We start from the raw sequence: 10,900 nt of genomic DNA, 5'->3' as shown, positions 1-10,900 counted from the left end.
TGAAGAAAGCCCAGAAGATTATCAAAAAGGGAGATTAAAATAGAAAAAAAAATATTTGTAGGGAAGATCAAAGTAGCCCATTTGTGGAGAAAAGAGTCATGGGTAGGATTCTTAATGACTACTTTGCAGCTACCTCACAGGGGGTGATTAAGTTGTTACCTAGTAGCTAAGAAGAAAGTGCAAAATATTGGATGGGACAAACATAGTAAAAGAGAAAGTATTGGAAATTTAGCAACTTTGAAAGCGGAAAAATCACGTGTTCAGATGAAATATATCCCAGTTGTTAAATATTGCAAGGAAGGAAGTTGCAAAGGCTCTGATCATCATATTTCTATCATCCCTGGCTGTCAGAGTGGTGCCACAGGATTAGGGGACTACTAACGTTGTACCGTTATTTAAGTATGGGAGAAGAGATAAACTGAATAATTACAGGTCAGTCAGTTTAATTTCAGTGGTGAACAATATATTGGAATCAATTCTGAGGAACAGTATAAACTTTCGTTTAGAAAGACACAAATTAATCAAGAATAGTCAGCGTGGATTTGTTAAGGGATTTATTAATCATGTCTGATTAACTTGATTATATTATTTGGGAGGTAGCAAGGTAGGTCAATGAGCCATGCTTTTAATGTAGTCTATATGTATTTTAGGAAGACTTGAAAAGATCCCAAATGGCAGGCTGGTCAAAAAAGTAAAGGCCTATCTGATCCAAGGGAAATTGGCAAATTGTACCTGAAATTCACTTGGCAGCCGGAAATACGGAGAGGATAATGATGAGATGAGCCTTTGAGACAGGAAGGCTGTTGCCAGAGGTATTCCACAAGACTCAGTACTCAATCCTTTGCAGTTTGTTGATGCAACATTACAGGGCTCTGGTGAGACCGCACCCGGAGTACTGCACACCATTAGTTTATTGGGGCTGTGAAGGAAGGTGTTACACTGAAACATTGAGAATGATAGTGACTTAAGTTAGTGAACTCTCTAGAAGAACCAGTCTTCATTCAAAAGTTCTGACAAAGGGAGAGAATGAAAGGAGTACATGGACTCAAAGTAACTAGGCTGTTGTCAGAAGTGTACTGCTAAGGAAGTGACCAATGCAATCAGCACAAATGGATTAAATCAGAAAATAGAACATAGTGCAGCACAGGAAAAAGCCCTTCAGCCCACAATGCTGTGCCAAACTAATTAAACTAATGACACCTAATCCCTGCCTGCACATGATCCATATCCCTCCATTCTCTGCATATTCATTTGCCTATCTAAGAGCCTCTTAAATGCCTCTATCATATCTGCCTCCATCACCACCCCGGCAGCGCATTCCAGGTACCCACTGTGTAAAAAACTTACTCCCACATCTCTTTGAACTTTCCCCCTCTCACCTTAAATTCATGCCCTCTAGTAATAGACATTTTGACCCTGGGAAAAAGATACTGTCTATCTACTCTATCTATGCCTGTCATAATTTTATAAAATCCTATCAGGTCTCCCATCAGCCTCCACCGCTCCATAGAAAACAACCCTAGTTTGTTCAGCCTCTCCTTACAGCACCTGCCCTCTAATCCAGGCAGCATCCTGGTAGACCTCTTCTGCACCTTCTCCACATCCTTCCTATAATGGGGTGACCAGAACTGATTGCAATTCCACGGATATGGCCTAACCAGAGTTTTATAAAGCTGCAACATAACTTTTTGTGTTATGGATTAGGTTGCTATTTGGTGAATGTCCCTTTTAGACATAGTACAGTTGTGTGTGTGTGTGTGTGTGTGTGTGTGTGTGTGTGTGTGTGTGTGTGTGTGTGTGTGTGTGTGTGTGTGTGTGTGTGTGTGTGTGTGTGGCGTTATTACAACAACAACAGGAGATAATGACATGCTGATGTTTTGGTTCGGTCAGAAGGAGAGAGAGGAGAAAGAGAGACACTGCCTGCTGGTCTCTGTATCGATGGACGAAAAACAGTAACTGTGTCTGTCACTACAATCCACGTCTGGATTTTTGGAATAATCCAGTGGAGTCCACTTTGTCATTAACCTGTAGTGGGAAACAGGTGTTTGTGTGGACAGCCACATCTCGAATGCCTTTCGGGGTGGCAGATACTTCGAAACAAAGCAGTGGAGATCATCAGTGACTGAGGTGTTGTATGGGTTCCATTGTGGAACATTTGGATTTCGTAATTTCTTTCACACTACATTTTCTCTTCAGTCAGCAGTGGTTTTGCAAAAGCCTTTGCTCACGTTTCACCTTATGGCTTGCTGAACTGAACTTTGAGAACTATTCCTGGACTTGGAGTTTGGGAATTTGCCACACACGCACTTCGAGTTTAGTTTTGGGGTTAATGTTTAATATCTAACATTTTTACTTCTAACATTCTAACATTTTTACTTTTATTTTTTCTTATTATCATAAGTAGTTATTAATAAAATAGTTTCTAACACTTATACATGACTCGGGGTGTTTCTTTTGTTGCTGGTACGTAACACTTGACTCTTGAACATAATGCCACAACTAATAAAGGCAAAAATGTCATACACCTTCTTTACCACCCTGTCAATTTGCGTGGCTACTTTCAGGGAGCTATGGAGTTGGACCTCAAGATCCCTCTGCACAGCAATACTGTCAAGTCCTGCCATTAACTGTGTAAAATGCAAGTAATATTGATTGATTTAGTAAGAAATTTCAGTTACTACTATCCCTGGCCATTGTGTATGTTACTGAGGTGTTAAGTGGATTCAGTCTCTTATGTCTGTCTCCTTTTTTAGATGTTTCCTCTCCCAGACCAATATTCCCAGCACTGAGGCCCGAGTTATTCTCAGTCGGCTACATTGAGCTGGCCCATTGTTCACATGCCAGACTCCTGAATCAGACACTCCATCGCAAGCTCTGTTGTGGGAGGATATTACCATGTGGACAATGAAAAAGACTGTCAGATGCTGGAAATCTGGAGCAACAAACACCAGATGCTGGATGAACTCAGCGGATCAGGCAGTAACTGTGGCCTTTCCCACCTGGACTCAACTATCACCTGCCAGCTCGTGCTCCTCCCCCTCCCCCTACCCTTTTATTCTGGCTTCTGCCCTCTTCCTTTCCAATCCTGATGAAGGGTCTCAGCCCGAAACATCGACTGTTCATTTTCCTCCATAGATGCTGCCTGGCCTGCTGAGTTCCTCCAGCAATTTGTGTTTGTTGCAAAAGATTCAAGGATGTGCTCAGTATTCCTCTGACTCCTGGAGATCCCTGGCACATGACAGCTCAGAATAGAGAAGGCGCATTCAGGATGGTACTGAGAACCTTGAGAGCATGCACTGGGAACACACAACCGCCCTATATAACTGATGGAAGGAGTGAACCACCTCCTGAATTAACCACACATTCACCCTATCAGCTACCTCCTGCCCGACCTGTAGAAGAGTCTGCAGTTCCCGCACTGGCCTCATTAGCCACTTCTGAACCCACAAAACTGGGGTGGAAGCAAGTCATCCTTGATCCTGAAGGAACAACAAACAATCTGCTGGAAGAACTCAGTGGGTCGAGCAGCATCTGTGGGAGGAAAGGAATTGTCGATGTTTCGGGTCAAAAACCTGCATCAGTTCTCCCGAAAATGCTGCTTGACCCGCTGAGTTCCTGCGTCAGATTGTTTGTTGCTCCAGATTTTGGCATCTGCAGTCTCTTGTGTCTCCTTTGATCCTGAGAGATTGCCTAACAAGAAGCAGAAGAAGAGAGGATGAAGAAGAAGAAATTGCTTCAGGAGAGGTGATAAGAAGATCCTTTGTGTATGATAGATAGATAAACTTGTCTGTTCACCTACCTAAAGATTGCCACCAGTTATTCATGTTCTCAGTTCTATTTAGTTCTGAATTAACCTTTATGTATAGAGTTCATACCAAATCTTACAAAGTACGTCAAATTATTTATGTGATACATTCTGTTGGTCAATGGGTTTACCTGATTACTTACAGGGTATGGATGTAGGAATGGTGAATCAGAAACCAGTAACTTATTTAATCCTATGACAATGATCTAGCATACAGTGATGAATTTCCAGATTTATTAGTCAGCTTTGAAGGTCTTTTTCATCCACCATTGTTCCTGAAGAGTTACAAATTTCAAAAATTAAATGCAGAAATCCTATTTACCTTTAGACTTTTCTTTAAAAGGTATGACTGTGGATGAATCTATAGTCCTGTCTTCTCAATGACAGGGGCTTTCCAGTTTCATTATGGTTCAGCATTTTGTTGCAGAAATAAAGTGCCAACCACTTCAAATTTTTGTTCTCTAGATTTCAGACTTTCCAGCAATGGAAACAGTTTTCCCTATGGGGAAAGGTTTCCAACTATTTTCCCCATCTATGCTCCTCATAATTTTGTCTACCTCTCTCAGGATTCCCCCCTTCAGCCTCCTCCTCTTCAAGGAAAACAAACACAGCCTATCTAGTCTCCCCTCATAACTGAAAGTCCATCCCAGACAACATCCCAGTGAAGAGAGAGAAACAAAGGACTGCAAATGCTGGAATCGAGATGAAAAGCACGATGATGCTGGAGGAACTCAGCAGGCCAAACAGCATCCGTGGAGAAAAGCAGGCGGTCAACGTTTCGGGTCAGGACCCTTCTTCAGGACTGAAGATAGGAAAAGGGGAAGCCCAATATATAGGAGGGAAAAGCAGAGCAGTGATAGGTGGATAAAAGAAGGGAGGTGGGGTGGGCACAAGGTGGTGATAGGTAGATGCAGGTAAGAGATAGTGATAGGCAGGTGCGGGGAAGGAGGGGAGAGCAGATCCCGGTGAATCTCCTCCCCACCAACTCCAATGTGATCACATCCATTCTTTCATGTGGTGACCACAACTGCACAAGGTACTCCAGCTGTGGCCCAAGCAATGTTTTACAAAGCTGTAGCACAACTCCCCTGCTCTTGCACTCTAAGCCCATATGCCTTTTGCAGCATTTTATCTACCTATGCTGCCACCCTCAGAGATCTGTGGATGTGGCCAAGGTCCACCTGCTCCTCAGTACTCCTTCAGGCCTTACCATTCATTATCCATGTCCTACCCTTAGGGTAGTCCTCACAAAGGATATCACCTCACACTTATCAGCATTAAATTTCATCTACCATTGCTCTGACCATCTTACCAAATGATCACTCTCTCCAACCCCTTCCCTCTCACCACATGATCCTTTCTCTAACCACCCCACCTGCTGCCAAGTGATCCTCTCTCCAACCCATCTCCACATGATCCTCTCTCCAAAGCTGTCCTGCAATATCCTCATAGTGAGTCTTCCTCTGTGAAGTGCTTTATCCAATTCACTTCTTCCAAGGTGGAAATGGTGGGAGCTAACTGAAGAAGGGAGAGTTATATTGTGTTTGCACGGTGACACTCATGTGCAGTAGGAACTAAGAGGTCCTTCACTGGACCAGGAGAAGATTTGCCACGGGCCAAATTTGGGACGTGGGCCAAGACTTCTATATCCCTGGTTTAAAATATCCTCTTAAGGTAGAAGGCAATCTGATCGAGTCATTACTTTTCATCTAGATATATATATAAGCATATTTAAAATAATATGCTAATGATATTTGCACAACATTAAGAAGATTTGAAGCAAATATTTTTCAATTGATTCTGCAACACTCCTGTTGGCATTGGTTACTTAAACTAAATACTTTTATAATAATATTATAAGGGCTATGGGTAAGTCTAGTAATTTCTAGGGTAGGGACATGTTCGGCACAGCTTTTTGGGCCGAAGGGCCTGAATTGTGCCGTAATTGTTCTATGTTCTATGTTCTAATATGCTTTATCTGACCAGCTTTCTCCATTCATCATTTCCCTTGAAAGCGTTGACTCCTATGTATAGAGCTGAGACATAGACTGCCTACAACAGGCTCCTCAAAGTACTAGGGAGATACCAAAGCTATCCCCATGAAATCCTCCACATACACTGATATTATAAGTAAATCAATACCGAGCTCAGTATTGAGGGCCTAATTACACTCAGTCAGCTCCGTTAGACAGGCTATATCATGCGGATGCCTAACTCCTGACTCTGGAAGCAATCATTCTGTTCCAAGCTGGTGACTACAAGGTAGACAGAGCAAAACATTCATGGACTTCCTCAAAACCTCCTCAAAAACTGTAACTATCCCCAATTCATGGGAATCCCTGCTCCATGATAATTCAAAGTGGAGAAGCTGCATCTCGGATGAAACTGAGGACCTCAGATCCATTCATTAGGAGCACAGAGAAGCCCAGTGTAAATGGCAGACGGAGCACACTACCTCCCAAACGACCCATCCATTCATTCCATCAAGTGTGGCCACCTCTACGTTGCTAAGACCAAACACAGACTCGGTGACCATTTCGCAGAACACCTGCACTCTGTCCATAACTGTGATCTGCATCTCCCCGTTGCCAGTCACTTCAACTCCCCCTCCCACTCCATCACAGATATGTCAGTCCTCGGCCTCCTCCACTGCCAGGAGAATTCCAAGCACAAACTGGAGGAACAGCACCTCATTTTCTGTCTTCGAACCTTACAGCCTATCAGCATAAACATTGAATTCTCCCACTTCAACCCCCCCACCCCTTCCCCACAGAATCCCCTCCCCATCCATGCCTCTTTTCTTCCCTTTCCTAGCCTATCTGTCTTTTTTCTGCCCCCCTTTTTGCATCCTTACCTTTGACCCATCCCCTGGTGGATCTGCTCTCCCCACCTCCCCCACACCCGCCTATCACTACCTCTTACCTGCATCTACCTATCGCCACCTTGTTCCCAACCCGCCTCCCCTCTTTTGTCCATCTATCACTGCTCTGCTTTCCCTTTCTATATATTGGGCTTCCCCTTTTCCTATCTTCAGTCCTGAAGAAGGGTCCTGACCTGAAACGTCGACTGCCTGCTTTTCTCCACGGATGCTGTCTGGCCTGCTGAGTTCCTCCAGCATCATAGTGTTTTATTCTGCATTCTGTTATTGCTATTCCCTTGTACTACCTAGATGTACTGATGTGATGAAATGAACTGTATGGATGGCATGCAGAACAAAGTATTTCACTGTAACAATAATAAACCAATTTAAAATTTAATTTTAACTGTGCAATTTAGTTTAGTGTCCCAATTAGCTAATAAGTAATTCTGCCTCCAGCTATATATATTTGATGGTGTCTTATAAGTCACTGCACTGTGTCAATGCTATTCCCTTAAATATATGTCAAACTTATGTGAATGAGCCAATCTACTGCCTTAACATGACCTATTGACATTTTCATCAATACTTACTTAACAAGACGAAAGAAGAGTTTAATTTGACAGTAACAGCAGAGAAGCCAGCATATCTACATGAAACACTGCTCAAGAAATGGAAAACAATTCTCTCTGAAAACATATTTTAACTCAAAATGAGTACAAATATATAATAAGAAATGATGGAATTGTGAAACTATAACTAGGTTCAAGTGCAATGAAAACTAGCATTGGACTTTGTACAAAATATAGCAGTAGCTAGTTCCAGGAGTTCTTGACACTGAACTTCTGTTTTGTTTACATAAGTTCAACACTCATGGCCATTTACAAAGGTGAATGACCAAGTCAGATGTCTGCAAAAAAGGAAAAATATCAAATTTTCAGTAAAATCTCACTAATAATCTATAATGTACACCTGAGTTTTAAAGTAGTTGGATTTAGAAAAGCTCTTTATTAGGCAGATTATCAGTCTTAAAGCAATCGTGATGTTGCAGTGAAGTATAGTTTCAGTAATGCTGCATTATTAAGTGGTTATTTTTTCTATGTTTGGCAATTACTTTCTAATTAAATCCCCTTTGAGCCCCCTCTTATGATCTCAGAGGTCGTGAAAAAGTTGCTTTGTTGAATTAAATTCATCAGTGCAACATGCCGTAGAAAGGGTATTAGGCAGTACATTTAAGAAATATGCACCAATGCTAGCATGCTCATGGCTCTGTTAAACTCATAGTCATACAGAGATACGACAGGGAAACAGGCCCTTTGGCCCACTGGGTACGTGTTGACCATCAACCATCCATTAATCTAACCCTACATTAATCCCATATTGATTCTCCCCACGTCCTCATCATCTCCCCCCAGACTCTACCACTCATCACACACTTGGGGCAATTTACAGTGGCCAATTAACCTACCAACTGTACATCTTTGGAATGTGGGAGGAAAACGGAGCACCCAGAGGAAACCCACACAGTGACAGGGAGAAAGTACATCTCCACACAGAGAGCCACCCAAAGTCAGGATTAAACCCAGGCCTCTGGCGTTGTGAGCAGTGATTCCACACTCTGATCCCTGTGGAATCCAATAGTGAGACCCAGTCTTGCTCTGAGAGCTTTGGATTAGGAGGCAACAGGGAAAGTAAGTAATGTTTTAAATTATTTTAATATGAACATAATAAATATGGGCTTGGAGCAGGAAAGTAGTGCTGAGGGTAAAAGATCAACCATGGTCTTACTGAATGGTGAACCAGTCCCCTCACCACAGCTCCCCATTCAATATATTGGTGGGTGATCTTTTAGCTTTGCACCACTTTCCAGTAGCTGTCAATTTTTTAAACTTGTAAAAATATTGAATTTCCCATTCTATCGAACATAATTTGTACTTTTATACAATTACAAAGGGTAACTTTAAGCTCTTCAGTGAGTCCTTATTATTTATCCCAGTAACTGTATACTTTGTCTCTTCCCCCACCCACAAGACAATCTCTTGGGATGGAGGATAACTTGCTTCCATTCCAGTCTGTGGGTTCTGTGGTGGTTCATGAGCCAATGTGGGGCTCACAGGCTCTGCCACAAGTGGGGCAGGAGGTGCTTGATGGAATGAATGGATGGGTCATTTGGGAGGTAGTGTGTTCCCTCTGCCATTTACACTGGGCTTCTCTGTGCTCCTAATGAATGGATCTGAGATCCTCAGGATCATCCGAGATGCTGCTTCTCCACTTTGAATGGTCATGGAGCAGGGATTCTCATGAATTGGGAATGGTAAATGTTTTTGAGGTTTTGAGAACATCCATGAATATTTTGCTCTATCTACCTTGCAATCACTAGTTTGGAACAGAATGTCTGTTTCCAGTCAGGAGGTAGGCATCCAATGACATAACCGGGATAGATGCGGGGACGATGATTCCCCTGGCCAAGGAATCTAGGACCGGAGGAACCATTTGAGAATAAATGGTAGGTCATTTGGGGCTGAGATACAGGGTATCTCTTCAGTTACAGGCTGATTTGGAATTCTCTCCCCTGGGTGACATCAGTCAGTCATTGTGTTCATTGATAAAGGTAAATATTAAGAGAATCGAGGGATAAGGGGATGGTGCTGGAAGGTGGCAGTGAGGTAGAAGGTCAGCATTGATCTTACTGAATAGTTGAGCAGGCTTGCAGGGTCAAATGACCTACTCTTGCTCATATTTCTTTTGTTCCTATATTCTTAACACATACCTATTTTCAGCATAAAGTGCCTATTGTGTTTGCTGCCCTAGGAATATTAATTTAATTTGGAATAAAGTTCAGTTTAAGTTTTGTCCTATCTGATTTCATTCCAAGAACCTTAAGGGTTTTAAGAGTAAAGCTTAGATGGATAATTAATCCTACAGTATTCATGATACAATAGATTCTATTTGTTTTCATTTAAAAAGAGTTATCCTGACCTTAATCTAACTTTCAGTTGTTCATTAAGTACAATCTCACTGCTTCACGTACCAATTTTGTCACCATTTAACTGAAATACTTCCAGTTCTAAATCTTGCATAACCTTTCACCAAATGATATTGAGCCCAACAGCAGCTCTGAACATTTTGAAAGACAATACATTCCTCTTTCTCAATCCGCTCTTGCAGCTCAGCATTAAAACCAATCTTATTCAGTTAATATTCCTTTCGTAGCATCTCCTTGCATTACACCCAAGGGCAATACCATTCTCATTTGGATAGAATATTAAATATTGCTTCATTTTGACAAGTAATAAAAATTTGCATTTAAGAGATCAAAGCCACCCAGCTATCTTCTTCTACACATCCTGTAACTATTTTCACCCTCTCAAAATCTTTTCATTGCATGAAATACAATGAATGGCAAAACCAAAAGAACAATTGATACAATCTAATTTAAGGAAGAGAGAGGAAAACTATTTTTAATGAGCCTTCTCTCTTCCATCCTCCCAACAAAACTGGTTTGCAAAAGACAAACTGCTGAAGGAACTCAACAGCTCAAACTGCATCTGTGGAGGCAAAATGATAGTTGACGTTTCGGGCGAAGACCTGTAGCGGTTAGCGTAATGCTTTACAGCGCAAGCAACCCGGGTTCAAATCCAGCCACTGTCGGTAAGGAGTTTGTACGTTCTCCCTGTGTCTGCGTGGGTTTCCTCTGGGTGCTCCGGTTTCCTCCCACGTTCCAAAGATGTGTGGGTTAGGAAGTTGTGGGCATGCTATGTTGGCGCCAGAAGCGTGGCGACACTTGCGGGCTGCCCCCAGAACACTCTACGCAAAAGATGCATTTCACTGTGTGTTTCAATGTACATGTGACTAATAAAGGAATCTTACCTTATCTTATCTTATCTTATCAGGACTGAGGGTGTAGAGGGAAGATAGGTGATAGGTGAAACCAGGTAAGGAGGGAGATGATGGACAGATGGAGCCAGGTACGGGGAGAGGAGGGGGGAGGTAGTGACAAAGGCTGGAAAGTGATACGTGGAAACAAGAGGCTGCAGATGCTGGAATCTGGGGACCAAGGAAGGTGAGAAATGAAACCAGATAAAGGAGGATGAGGGGCTGATGAGGAGCTAATGAACCAGTAGGGAGAGGGGACAGGAGAACCAGAAGGTGTAGTGCATGGGTGATATGTAGATGGAACCGGAGGGGGGGGGGGGGTGGGTGAGGGGAATGAAACTGGATGGTGGGAGAGAGGAAAC

This window comes from Pristis pectinata, chromosome 12 (assembly GCF_009764475.1).
Source record: "Pristis pectinata isolate sPriPec2 chromosome 12, sPriPec2.1.pri, whole genome shotgun sequence".
Classification (NCBI taxonomy): Eukaryota; Metazoa; Chordata; class Chondrichthyes; order Rhinopristiformes; family Pristidae; genus Pristis; species Pristis pectinata.
Note: the sequence above shows the minus strand (reverse complement) of the source record.